Consider the following 15503-nt stretch of genomic DNA (forward strand, 5'->3'; position numbering starts at 1 on the left):
AAAACAATGACAATGTATGTAAAGTGAGTAGAATTGATGGAAAACCTGTGAAACTGGGTCGTGGTCTAAATCCTTATGCTTACTGGAAGGATCACTGCCAGCTATCGATAATATTCTTTCCTGTTAGAAGATAATTGTTACAATAATTCCTTCATTGCACTTAAATAAAAAAATGATTAAAAACTGAAAAATTATTCTCACCATTGTTTCAAGATGTGTTTGTGTTGGGTAAGACCCATCAGATCTGCTATGAGTGGCAACAAACAAGTCGGTCCTAGTGATGATAGTATTTGGATTTTCTTTTCGTTGTAATTATATAAGCAAATTAGTTAACAAGAATTTATATTCATCAATTAAATTGTCAAAAAATGTAGTACAAATTACCATTTTCTCTAATGTCCTAGCAGCACCTCGTCTTCCAGTCGTGTGAGGGCATTTCACCTATGCTCTGGAAGTCTTTCCCTTCTTACGAAGATTGATTAATAATTCTGTGGATTGTAGATTAAAGAAAATGTCCCAATCCTCTTACTTCACACCAATGGGACAATTTCTTCTTTTTTCTACATCATTATCGAATTTATCATATTCCTTTTGCAGATTGTATTTCTATACCTTCTAAGCTTTGCTTACTTTCGAAAATGTATATTCTTTTAACTCATCATCGATGTCGTACGTGGCCTATTTCATTAAATTAATAATCAAAAAATCTTATTGAGTAAGAATTAGAAATAAAATCAAGAACAAACATGCTAACCAAAACCATAGACCAGATATTATCTTTAATTGCACCAGACACTTTGCGCCAATCAGCAAATGAAATTGGATAGTGTGTCCTGCCAAGTTGCCCTAAAAATGTGTTGAAAGGCACTGATCTGATGTTTCTCCGACTGGTTGTTATATTCATTTAATTCAAGTCACTTCGTTGTATTGCTTCCTTGGGCTGAAGCTGATGAACCACCAAAATCCGACATAATTCCTGCAATTTTATAAAACAAAACAATATTTCATTATTATGTAATTGGCATTCTATTATTATTTTGATAGCTAAAAAATTGTAACAATCATTACTAAATAGAATTCAACTCACTTTCAAACTGATTTGAATCTTATTAGTTTCTTTTCCGTTTTCTATGACGTGAGGTACTCGGCTCACTCTCTACCCATGATTTTTCCTGTACATCTTCATCTTCTTCATTTAAATCATCGATTAATGAAAGTGCTGGAGAACCTACATTCCTTCTAGCCTCAAACTCAAGTGGATCTTTAAATGCATATGCATCTTTCATCAATCTCTTAGGAGCATCCAGTACAACATGCAGTCATCTCTAGTTGGATCCTTACAGTAGAAGACCTGAGCTGCCTGAGATGCAAGAATAAATGGCTCATCATCTTCCTTTAAGTTTCGTCTAAACTTTCCTAGATTGACAAATATCAACTTTATTTCGCGATCTATGAAACATCCATTCAATTTATCTTCAATATGCACCCAATCACAGTTGAAGAGTGCTACTCTGAAGTCGAAGTAGTTCAATTCAAGAATTTGTCTAATGATGTCATAATAAGTGACTTCTTCTTCTATAAGATTCCTATCCCTGGCGCTTGCCCTGAAGCTAGTTAGCACTTTCATTGAGGCTCCACTGTTCTGTGTTGTTCTGTTCATTTCAGAATTCGCAGGGTTAAAAATATATCCATTTACTGAGTAAGTATTATATGATATGCATTTGAAGTCAGGACCATCGACAATTCTCTTAAATTGAGACATTTCTTGATTATGTAGTTGATGCCTTAACCAAGGAATGTATTCCACTGGTTTTCCTATTGACAGATTACCCTTTTGATTTTGTCCCGTACGTGTTTAGCCCTGAATGTATGTTTGGTACTTCCTACAAATTTCAAATTATAGCAATTAATTATATATATATATAACAATGTTTATTACCATAAGCCATTTAAAAATATAAAAAAGAATAATATACTTCATTAACTTACTCCTCCCATTGATGATTTTCAACATGATGTTGCAAAACCCATCTGCGTGCTTGTTAGTATTGCACTATAGTAAGATCATAAACTTTTCCTTTCTAATCATTCTGGGAATCACCAGCATTTTCATCATCACTGAATATTTTTCGTCCTTGCTTATGACCTCCTATTGTATTATTAGGATAGTATTCTATGTAGTATATCATAGATTCCTCTATAATGTAGCGTTCCACAATACAGCCCTCTAGGTAAGCTTGATTCATCATATACTTCTTCTATGTTCTCATCATCCTGCTAAATATTGAAGTCAGGTATTGATGAAAAAATATAAGCTATTTTGAAAAAGTTAATAAATTAAAACAGTTAAAGTTACCTCTCAAAAGGATACATCCATCGATATCTGACAAGTCCGCAAACTTGTGCCTCCTCCGACAAGTGCACAACAAGGTGTGTCATAGAAATGAAAAACAATGGTGGAAAATACTTTTCGAAAATACATAATGTTTCCACTATTTTATTTTTCATTTCTTGAAGCTCCATACGATGAATTTCTTTAAAACATATGACGTTAAAGAATCTTGACAATTGTATACTGGTGGAGCGCAATGACTTTTCTTTCTTGAATGAATGCATCAATAATACGGGTAGTAACTGCTGCATTAGAATGTGATAATTATGTGACTTAAAGCCCTTGAGATGATAGTCATCCATACTGATTGATGTTTCCAGTTTGCACTATACCCTCATGGAACTTTCAAATCACTCAAGGTTTGACAAATTAGTTCTCTTTCAGATCTGGATAATGTGAAAGGAGCCTTAGGCAATAACAACTTACCATTTTTTTTCCTCTGGCCAATATTTTAATTTTATCTTCATAGCCATAAGATCCTGACGGCCTTATAAACCATCTTTAGACTTGTCCTTCATGTCCATGATTGTTGCAATAAGGTTCTCAGTAACATTTTTCTCGATATGCATCACATCCAAATTATGACGAATGGGCATATGCTCCCAATACGGTAATATAAAGAAAATTGATCTCTTCGACTAGCAGTAAGGTTAGACTCCTCATCTATGGTCTTCTTCCTCTTATTTCCTATATACTTTCCGAACTTAGTTTGTATATTATTCATTTTAACCAATACCAGTTCTCTAGACAAACGCTTTGGAGCCTGCTGGTTTTCATCATTCCCATTGAATCGAGATCTTTGGCTCCTAAAGATATGAGCTCTTGGGAGGAATCTTCTGTGCCCCATATAAGCAAACTTCTTTCCATGTTTTAGCCAAACAGAGTCAGTCTCCTCACTACAAACAGGACATGCATACTTTCCTCCTGTCCTACACCTAGAAAGATGTCCATAGGCTGGAAAATTATGTATTGCCCATAATAAAATCACCTTCATTGTATACCTGTTCTTCCCAAATGAGTCATATGTTATCGACCCTTTCCACAATTCATTTAATTCTTCAATTAATGGTTGTAAATATATGTTGATGTCATACCCTGGACCATTTTTTTCGGGAATTAAAAGTGTTAACATAATAAATTCCTTCTGCATGCATAAATGAGGTGGAAGATTGTATGGAACAACCATAACAGGCCAGCAACTATATGAGATGCTCATATACCCAAAGGGGTTGAATTCGTCTGTTGCAAGTCCCAACCGAACGTTACGTGGATCCGCAGCAAAATCACTAAATTTTCTATCTACAAACTTCCACATAGAAGAATCCACAGGATGACACATGTACGACTCATTTTTAGCCCCCTTTAAATGGCATAACATATTCTCTGTAATCTATGATATGTTGTAAAGTCTTTGTAACCTTGGTGTTAATGGGAAGTATCTTACCACCTTCCATGGTACATGTGAGACTCTTGACTTACAACACTTTCACTTTACATCTGCTTACTTTACATGTAAGACAACTTTCCTTATTAGCATACTCCTTCCAGTACAGAATACAATCATTACGGCATGCATGTATTACCTCATAGTTCATACCCAATGAACTAATCAATCTCTTTGCATTATAGGTACTATCTGGCAAAGAGTTCTCTCTTGGAAAAATCTTCTTGAGCAGTTGCAATAAACTCGTAAAGCTATTATCTGACCACTGATATCTAGCTTTCGTACTCATCAACTCAACTGTCACTGACAACTTTGTATACTCACGTTTACACGATGGATATAGGGGTTGTACCGCATCCTCCCTTAATTTATTATACTGAGTATTATTGTCTATGTCATCTTGAGGCTGACTACCATGTTCCTCATTGACCTCATTCATACATGCATCTAAGTCAACGGGTTGAACACGACCAAAAGTATCATTAACTAAACAACCATTCTGGGCAACAACTCTTCATTACAATCAGTAGCAGATGTACTAGGAGCCTTGGCATTGACGCCCATATTGGGAAGTTGTTCTCCATGAAAAAACTAAGCTGTGTATGTCTGATCTATACCATTCATAATCAAATGCTCAGAAACTGTACTTAGTATTTTCTTCCCACGCACATTACAACATCTAGCACAAGGACAACTATACCAATCAACACCTCTCGAATTCCTTTTTGCAAAAATAATAAACGATTCAATGCTTTTAATGTATTCATCACTCAATATATCTTTCGCCATCCAATTCTTGCTTGGGTACGTCAAATCCATTTCTGATATCACGTGCATGCGGCATATAAAAAGTGAGATACAATAAATAAGAGGCTTTTCATAAACTGTCAAAACACACCACACATGTGGTCACTAATCATCGACAATTCTCTTAAATTGAGACATTTCTTGATTATGTAGTTGATGCCTTAACCAAGGAATGTATTCCACTGGTTTTCCTATTGACAGATTACCCTTTCGATTTTGTCCCGTACGTGTTTAGCCCTGGATGTATGTTTGGTACTTCCTACAAATTTCAAATTATAGCAATTAATTATATATATAACAATGTTTATTACCATAAGCCATTTAAAAATATAAAAAAGAATAATATACTTCATTAACTTACTCCTCCCATTGATGATTTTCAACGTGATGTTGCAAAACCCATCTGCGTGCTTGTTAGTATTGCACTATAGTAAGATCATAAACTTTTCCTTTCTAATCATTCTGGGAATCACCAGCATTTTCATCATCACTGAATATTTTTAGTCCTTGCTTATGACCTCCTATTGTATTATTAGGATAGTATTCTATGCAGTATATCATAGATTCCTCTATAATGTAGCGTTCCACAATACAGCCCTCTAGGTAAGCTTGATTCATCATATACTTCTTCTATGTTCTCATCATCCTGCTAAATATTGAAGTCAGGTATTGATGAAAAAATATAAGCTATTTTGAAAAAGTTAATAAATTAAAACAGTTAAAGTTACCTCTCAAAAGGATACATCCATCGATATCTGACAAGTCCGCAAACTTGTGCCTCCTCCGACAAGTGCACAACAAGGTGTGTCATAGAAATGAAAAATAATGGTGGAAAATACTTTTCGAAAATACATAATGTTTCCACTATTTTATTTTTCATTTCTTGAAGCTCCATACGATGAATTTCTTTAAAACATATGACGTTAAAGAATCTTGACAATTGTATACTGGTGGCGCGCAATGACTTTTCTTTCTTGAATGAATGCATCAATAATACGGGTAGTAACTGCTGCATTAGAATGTGATAATTATGTGACTTAAAGCCCTTGAGATGATAGTCATCCATACTGATTGATGTTTCCAGTTTGCACTATACCCTCATGGAACTTTCAAATCACTCAAGGTTTGACAAATTAGTTCTCTTTCAGATCTGGATAATGTGAAAGGAGCCTTAGGCAATAACAACTTACCATTTTTTTCCTCTGGCCAATATTTTAATTTTATCTTCATAGCCATAAGATCCTGACGGCCTTGTAAACCATCTTTAGACTTGTCCTTCATGTCCATGATTGTTGCAATAAGGTTCTCAGTAACATTTTTCTCGATATGCATCACATCCAAATTATGACGAATGGGCATATGCTCCCAATACGGTAATATAAAGAAGATTGATCTCTTCAACTAGCAGTAAGGTTAGACTCCTCATCTATGGTCTTCTTCCTCTTATTTCCTATATACTTTCCGAACTTGGTTTGTATATTATTCATTTTAACCAATACCAGTTCTCTAGACAAACGCTTTGGAGCCTGCTGATTTTCATCATTCCCATTGAATCGAGATCTTTGGCTCCTAAAGATATGAGCTCTTGGGAGGAATCTTCTGTGCCCCATATAAGCAAACTTCTTTCCATGTTTTAGCCAAACAGAGTCAGTCTCCTCACTACAAACAGGACATGCATACTTTCCTCCTGTCCTACACTTAGAAAGATGTCCATAGGCTGGAAAATTATGTATTGCCCATAATAAAATCGCCTTCATTGTATACCTGTTCTTCCCAAACGAGTCATATGTTATCGACCCTTTCCACAATTCATTTAATTCTTCAATTAATGGTTGTAAATATATGTCGATGTCATACCCTGGACCATTTTTTTCGGGAATTAAAAGTGTTAACATAATAAATTCCTTCCGCATGCATAAATGAGGTGGAAGATTGTATGGAACAACCATAACAGGCCAGCAACTATATGAGATGCTCATATACCCAAAGGAGTTGAATTCGTCTGTTGCAAGTCCCAACCGAACGTTACGTGGATCCGCAGCAAAATCACTAAATTTTCTATCTACAAACTTCCACATAGAAGAATCCACAGGATGACACATGTACGACTCATTTTTAGCCCCCTTTAAATGGCATAACATATTCTCTGTAATCTATGATATGTTGTAAAGTCTTTGTAACCTTGGTGTTAATGGAAAGTATCTTACCACCTTCCATGGTACATGTGAGACTCTTGACTTACAACACTTTCACTTTACATCTGCTTACTTTACATGTAGGACAACTTTCCTTATTAGCATACTCCTTCCAGTACAGAATACAATTATTACGGCATGCATGTATTACCTCATAGTTCATACCCAATGAACTAATCAATCTCTTTGCATTATAGGTACTATCTGGCAAAGAGTTCTCTCTTGGAAAAATCTTCTTGAGTAGTTGCAATAAACTCGTAAAGCTATTATCTGACCACTGATATCTAGCTTTCGTACTCATCAACTCAACTGTCACTGACAACTTTGTATACTCACGTTTACACGATGGATATAGGGGTTGTACCGCATCCTCCCTTAATTTATTATACTGAGTATCATTGTCTATGTCATCTTGAGGCTGACTACCATGTTCCTCATTGACCTCATTCATACATGCATCTAAGTCAACGGGTTGAACACAACCAAAAGTATCATTAACTAAACAACCATTCTGGGCAACAACTCTTCATTACAATCAGTAGCAGATGTACTAGGAGCCTTGGCATTGACGCCCATATTGGGAAGTTGTTCTCCATGAAAAAACCAAGCTGTGTATGTCTGATCTATACCATTCATAATCAAATGCTCAGAAACTGTACTTAGTATTTTCTTCCCACGCACATTACAACATCTAGCACAAGGACAACTATACCAATCAACACCTCTCGAATTCCTTTTTGCAAAAATAATAAACGATTCAATGCTTTTAATGTATTCATCACTCAATATATCTTTCGCCATCCAATTCTTGCTTGGGTGCGTCAAATCCATTTCTGATATCACGTGCATGCGGCATATAAAAAGTGAGATACAATAAATAAGAGGCTTTTCATAAACTGTCAAAACACACCACACATGTGGTCACTAATCATAAAAAAATAAAGATCTATATATATATATATATATATATATATCCATTTACAAGGCTTAAACAATTTGCGGGCTACACAAACATAGACAATCGTTTACTTGTAAATCATTTACAACTTAAAGCCAAACAAGACAGGCTATAAAGATGTAAATCATTTATAACTTAAACCATTAGCATGCATCCAAAAGACTCATTAATTGAGTTTGGATTATTTTATTGATTCAGGCAATTAATAGAAGTTATCTGTTGGTTGTGATAGGTGATTGTTCAAGTGTGGAGAAATCATGTGTCTATTTTTTTAAAAGAAAAAAAATTAATATTTTTGGGTCTTATCAGTTAAAGTGAGAATTGGGTTTGTTGGTTTGCAAAAGTCATGTTTTAAACCAACAACCATAGAAAAAGTCCACTCATATGATTTCAAAAGTCCACTGTGGATTGAGAATATTTCAAAACTATGCTGATTGAACATCCTAACCACTGAAATGGTGTCCATCGAATGGGTGGATAAAAATCATTGGTAACCATCAATAGGAATAAATAAATATAAAATAGAAAAAGGAAAAAAAATATAAATATTTACACATAGGAATAAAATAGAAAAAGAAAAAACCTGCATGTATAATAAATTTTTATTTAATAGGGCTTAAGAGCATGTGCTATAGTAAGAAATAAGTTAAATAATAACACAATAATCACTTAAATCTCATAAAACTAATGGTTGTTATCCAAAACTAATAGCCCCAAGTTTGATGGTAACCATTAAGAGCATGTGCTATAGTAAGAAATAAGTTAAATAATAACACAATAATCACACAACATCCATGCATGCATACATACATACATATACACACACATAAATCCATCCATGCATGCAAGCATACGTTTCATCCATCCATGCGTGCATGCATACATATACACACATACATACATGTGTTTTATCATAAAACCATGCATGATGTATCCATACTGTTCACTCCCCAAGTATAGGGTTGTGATGTAGTAATAAACTCGGTAAGACCGAGGTCGAATCCACAGGGACTGATATCTGTACGTTATCTGAAACCAAGTAGAACTAGAACTAGACTAAGATGTAATCTAAACAAAATAGAATTTAAGAAATAATTGTGGAATAATTATCTAAAACTTTAATGAATTCAGAGGAAGGGAAACTAGGGATTCAGAGGATCCACTTATAGGGATCAGGGAGATCAAACTGAACTTACTTGATCTGGTTTTCAAGAGATGAAAGGTATATGAATTAGAATGGATTCCATCATCTAACCATGCTCAGGAGACAAAACTAATTACCAACCAATCAAAAGTACATGAAAGTTAGGAAGGGTGCGATCATCCAACCATGCCCAGGAGACGATAGTGAACAACAGGGCTTCCTGACTTTATAAACATAAAAAAGGGAAAGAAATATTCAGAGCCATTGCAAACCCATTGTAATTTCAGTCACAACAGACCATTAAAGACTAAGAAAAATATTCCTTATAATCATCACTAAATCAAGTTCAGTTTATGAAATTTAAAGGCACAAAGTAGAATCTCCCATCACGCCACAAGCTTCACCCCTTAGCCCTAGCTAAAGGGTTTAGCCACACATGAATGGGCTAAAATAAATAACTAATCAAAAGAAAAAGGGAAAGAAAAGAACAAGAAGGAAGAAGAGAACAAAAAATCACTTCTCGTTTACACCAGAGAGATCCCTTCAAACGTCCCCAAAACGAGCGCTGATCTCCTCTCTTTTCTTCCATTCCGTAGCTGTCCCACGATCCAACAAAACCATCCCACGGTCCAGCAGAAAACGCACCCACCTGCTGCTCCCTGTCTTCTTCTTTCACTTTTCTTCCTCACATTCCAACCTCAAAACCGAGACCCGTCTTTTCCTTACACTTTCTCTCTCTCTTTTTTTATAGCACTCTCGTCGGCACCCAATTTTCGTCCTCCATACAGAAGTTTTTCGCATAAGAGACTGTGTTGGAGTCGGAATAGAAGAGCTTTCGCAGCAACTGAGTTCGTCTGCGCAGTAAAAACGCAAAACGACTTGCGTTTGGAGTGTCTTTGCGACGTGATATCGACCTTCCTGACAATTCTGAAATCTTGGCTAGGGTATTGGCCTCCCTGTAGACACATTAGATGGTCTGGATCACTCAAAATGTTAATGATCGTGACCCACTACCTCCCGCAAATCCCAGATTTCCCGAACGCGCGTAAGGCTTACGCAGAGGCGCTGACGTGTTTGGTGAGCCCCACAGAGGTATTTTTGGAGAAATCCACCCCGTCCATTGGATTCAGGACGAAATTTCGGTCAAGAATGGGTAGTTTTGAACGTCCATTCATGAGGCCCAAAGAAGAAATCATGCCAAAATTCATTTTGAACGTTGCAGGAGTGCCTGCTTGTGGCCTCTGTATCGTGCACATGTGCACGCTTGGGTGTAAAATTTTAGCAAGGGTTTATAGTATTTGAGACCCTCTACACGATGGATGGCTTGGATCATCCGAAAAATTACACTGTGGGGCCCACTACCGTCCGCAAAACGGACGTCGTCCATCCGTTACGCAGCGCGAAACGGCTGTTGCCGTGTTTGGGAAGGAGACGCGGGTCAGCGCTGCTAACCCGCGTCTGTTGGCTCGGTGCGGCTCGGGTCTACGTGTGCTGTGCACACACACATCACATACGGGCCCCACTGTGATGTGTTTCAACAATCTGATCCATCCATTCATTTTCTCATCTTATTTAAACCGTCGAGACCAAAGTTGAGACAGTTCCAGATATCAGGTGGGCCTAGAATCAACGGTTTATGGGCTGATCTGTCAGTTGGGGTACTTCCATAGTGATCCGAGGGCTGAAATTTGATATGTACAGTTAATTTATGGCCTTCAGGCCATGTATGAAGTTTTGAGCCAATCAGATGGCAAGAACTATGTGATCTTGCATTTTTCACCAATTTCGGGCCTCTTTAACGTGAATGGCCTGCTTTCCTCGGATCCTTGATGCATAATTCCATCGATCTTCGTCTCCTGGAGTCCGTCCCTTGCCTTGAGTGTCATCAGAGCGTTAAATCCATGCTTTTAGTACCCTTTTCCAGTCCAAGCTCGTGAATACACCCTGCATCACAAACATGATTAAATCAGGCCGTTAAACAATACTATGTTTGTAAATCTAGGTAACAACTGGGTCTGATATGCAATATTTGACCCTTAACACATACTAAAAAAATCAAATCGAAATTTTTTTTATATATAAACAGATTTTTTTTTAATATTATTATAAACAACTATAAATGATTTAGCAAAGAGTTCGAATTTCATTTGCAAGCCTACTGACTATAAATGAAAAGATTGGTTCTCCGTTTACAAGGCTTAAACAATTTGCGGGTTATACAAACATAGACAATCGTTTACCTGTGAATCATTTACAACTTAAAGCCAAACAAGACCGGCTGTAAAGATGTAAATCATTTATAACTTAAACCATTAACATGCTTCCAAAAGACTCCTTAATTGAGTTTGGATTATTTTAGTGATTCAGGTTATTAATAGAAGTTATCTGTTGGTTGTGATGGGTGATTGTTCAAGTAGCCGAACAGCTGTAGCATATAACACTCAGAAATAATCAAACGAAAAGCATTGAATAAACATGCATGCATCCATATATGCAGTTGTTTCAAGGTTAGGACATGAAACTGAGAAGCATGGAAGAATCCCAACTAACTTAGAATGCCAAAAGGATAAGAGAATTATGATAGATGCATATTTAATAAGTTGGAAATTCATATACAATAAGATCACAAGAGAGTTGTTAATAGCTGGATGCCCATATCATACGGGCTCTCTATCATAAGGGCTACAATCAACTATATTTGTTACATGTTGACAGAAATAGAAAAGTCCCCTCTTGGTGTCCTGCCTTGTATCCTCTAAGCATCATGAGTCAGATTATAGCACAAACATGCCTACATTCATATCCATATTTCTAACAAAATGGCCTATCCATCAAGTATATTTTCAAGATATTGAAGCGAGACTGAAAAACAATCAAACAAATGAGATTAGGACGTCATATGTATTGAGCATAATTCCACACAGTAGCTAGAGAAATTAAAGCTGGCATTGGTGGAATTATGGTACTTACAGGATAGTTGTCAATGTGCATTACATACATGTAAATAAACAATTTTCACATATGCAAAGGTAGGTCAACATGTGTCTATGTGTAGGTGTGATTGTGCATATGCAAGGATTTGCCAACGGTGAATTTGTACCAATATATGCACTAATTCCTGCAACATGTGCATTTTGCTCACAACTATACATCATGCATTTGCATCCATGCACACTTTTATGAATATTTAATGCAACATGCATACAAATAAAGATGACTAGCTTAGGAATCTAAGAATTTTACTTTTTGCTATAAAAGAATTATACTTGAGAAAACTTCCACTCAATTTATCAGTCATGTGGCAGCCAAAAACATGACAAGGTTAGGAATCTGAGAAATTTAATTTTTGCTGTAAAAGAATTATACAATTTTGTCTCTAGGTTAATCTGAAGATATAGCACAAATCAATCAACATACAGAAAGTTTTCATCAGATTTCTGGGAAATTGAAACAATTATCCCATATTCTAATAATAAATTCATGACTCTAACTTAAAAAGATGCTGCCCTAACTTCAGCTGTAGCAGCAACCCCTTTTTTTTTTTAGACTTTAGTGATATTCTTTAACAATTTCCTACACGTTGTACATAAATGCAAGTAAATCTGTATTCAAAACACAAAAGACAAGATTACAACAATACAATATTAGTTTGCTAAACTATATTCGACATAGGTGTGGTATTCAACCAGAAAACAACCTCAGTAGGAAAATAAATAAATAAATAAATAATCATTAGACAAACACAATCCCATCATGTCAGCAAGTGTGATCCAGTCTGATTGGCTACCGTTCTTTTGAACCATGTAATAATGGATCTTATGAATCAACAAAAGAAATATAATTTCACCAAAATTCCATGAAACTGAGCTGACAGACACAAAAACAAATGTGATGCATCCAGGCCATCATATCTTTCGATCAGGCCCAATTATGTCCTCATTGATGGCCAATTGAATGTCCATCTAAGGGTTCATATTGAGATCAGGCTGGATTGCTACATCAGTTTAATCATCAAACCGCAGTCAACACCTTCCATAATCATATTTTATTTTCGCAAGTTCAACGATAATGCAAGAACTGTTTAGGTTTTCAACAATTCAAATATCGGATGGTAATGGAGTTCTTTAAATTGCAATCAGTTTCCACTAGCCATTGTGGTTCTGCCTAAGGAAGACAAGATTGGCTAGGAGTTCTAGCTAGAACTTATATATAGTGCTTACCTGTTTCAGTTCATAGGCGAGAAGAGGCTTGAGTTGGATATGGTTGTGATTGCTTTATAGTGGACATTACAGACCAGCAATCCTCATTTTATCCAAAGCTCAACTGGACCACACACAAGAAAGAGTGGGGATTATGACATCCACCGTTGAGACTTTCATAGGGCCCACAGCAATGTTTATTTGTCACCCAACTTGTTCATAAGCTCACACAGACATAGGGAAAACACAAATATCAGCTTGATTCGAAACTTCTGCTGCCCTAAGAAGTTTTCAACAATGGGTCTTTGATCCCCACTGTTTCCTATGGTGGGCCCACTTGAGCATTGGATATGCTTCCATTTGGGCTCATGCCATAAAATGAGTTGAAAAATAGATGGCCTACATGGATAAGACACACACATCCTAGTGGCCCCATAGGGTTTACTCGCATGCTAAGTTACAAAGTATGCAATCCACCTTCTCCAGCAGAGACATTTCATCAAACACATGTTGTGCACACCTTAAACATTCACAACAAATGATGAATGGCAAGACTATTCTATGTCTGCATCCATTGTATACATGGTATACATCTATAACAACCCAGGCCATCTAGATCATTGGTCCCATTGTTTACCAGACATGGCCAACGAACCCCCACTGCGGATTTACAGATCTAAAAATTAATAACTTAAATTAAGAAATGAGAACCTAGCCGGGGAAGAGATGAAGGGCAGGGCTGCTGGCCACACCAGATCTGGAGATGATGCAAGTGAGGAAGAGAGAGAGAGAGAGAGAGTCGGGGGTAGGAAGAAGCTGAGAGTCGTGCGGGTGTCTGGGACAGGGACGACGAGAGAGAGAGAGAGAGAGAGAGAGAGAGAGAGAGAGAGACTCAGCGCGCGGGTGTCTGGACCGAGGCGGCGAGAGAGAGAGAGAGAGAGAGAGAGAGAGAGAGAGAGAGAGTGTGTGTGTGTGTGTGTGTGTGTGTGTTGAAATGGGGGAGACATTGGGCGCGGCTCTGTTTTGAGCGCGCGTCCAATTTTGGGCGGGACCGTGGCTGATGGTCGGTGCTCTGTGGGCCCCACCATGATGTACATGTTTCATCCATTCCATTAATCCATCTTTACAAATCATTTTAGTGATTGATACAAAAAATGATAGGGATATAAATCCTAGGTGGGCCACATCATAGGACAAAAGTAATGAATGTATATTCACAATTAAAATCCTCCTAAGGTCCACTGTACTGTTTATTTGACATCCAATCTGTTAATTTGGTTATAAAGACCCAGATGAAGGGAAAAAATAAATATCAGCTTGATCCAAAACTTATATGGCCCCCAAAATGTTTTTAATGGTCAAAATTCATTCAACACTATTTCTTGTAATGTGGTCCACTTGAGATTGAGATATAATTCATTTTTTTTATCATATCATAAAATGATATATAAAAATAGATGGACGGCATGGATGAAACACATACATCATGGTGGGGGCCACAGAGCACCGACCACCAGTCATTGGCTGGTGTCACGGGGAGTACTATCGGGGCACCATAACTTATAGTGCTTCTGGTTGTATACAGACACTTAGAAGGTCCAATCGGTTGATCTCAACCGTCTATTAAGTTCAGAACACATTTTCTGGGCTACCTTGAAAAATATTTAAACTGAACGAGTGATATAATCTATGATTAATTTGGCCTTTTTCTCCAACCATCCTTTTTCCAAGACATGGATAGGATGATTTTAATTGGCTAACAAAAGTGATTCTTTAAACTCATAAGGAATCCATGATGGTCCCTAAAAATTTGATGAATCAAATTGTTGATCGGACCTACTTTTTTGTAAATGATCTTGACCGTCCATTTTTAAGACCATTGATCAAATCTTTTTTTTTTTATAGTTAGATCAGTATGATTTATTCATGGTAGCCTATGAAATATGAGTTGGACCTAATAAACATTCTAGATCAATGGATTGTACTCATAAATTTCCTAATACAACTAGGAGAACTGTAGAGCACTGTAAATAGTGTTATAAGAGCACTGGAGCATTTTCTCAATTGCTATTATAGGTTAGGAAGTAGAGAAATGATTTGATACAGGCTCTATTGAGGTTATGAAACAACGTCTTCTTTTCCATCAACCTGTCAAATAGGTAAAATAAATGTGGGCCACATACACCATGGTGGTCATCTGATATGAAATCAGGTGAATCCAAACATAGATCGGGGAAATAATGTCAAATATCAATGGACAACCGTTGGTGTGACATAAGTTACATGTGTGGAGCTTTCTGTGAGTGGAATGGCTAGATTTTCATAATAAATTACTATCATTGTGTGGGACACATTTTGTACGGA

The sequence above is a fragment of the Magnolia sinica genome, chromosome 17, assembly GCF_029962835.1.
Source record: "Magnolia sinica isolate HGM2019 chromosome 17, MsV1, whole genome shotgun sequence".
NCBI lineage: Eukaryota > Viridiplantae > Streptophyta > Magnoliopsida > Magnoliales > Magnoliaceae > Magnolia > Magnolia sinica.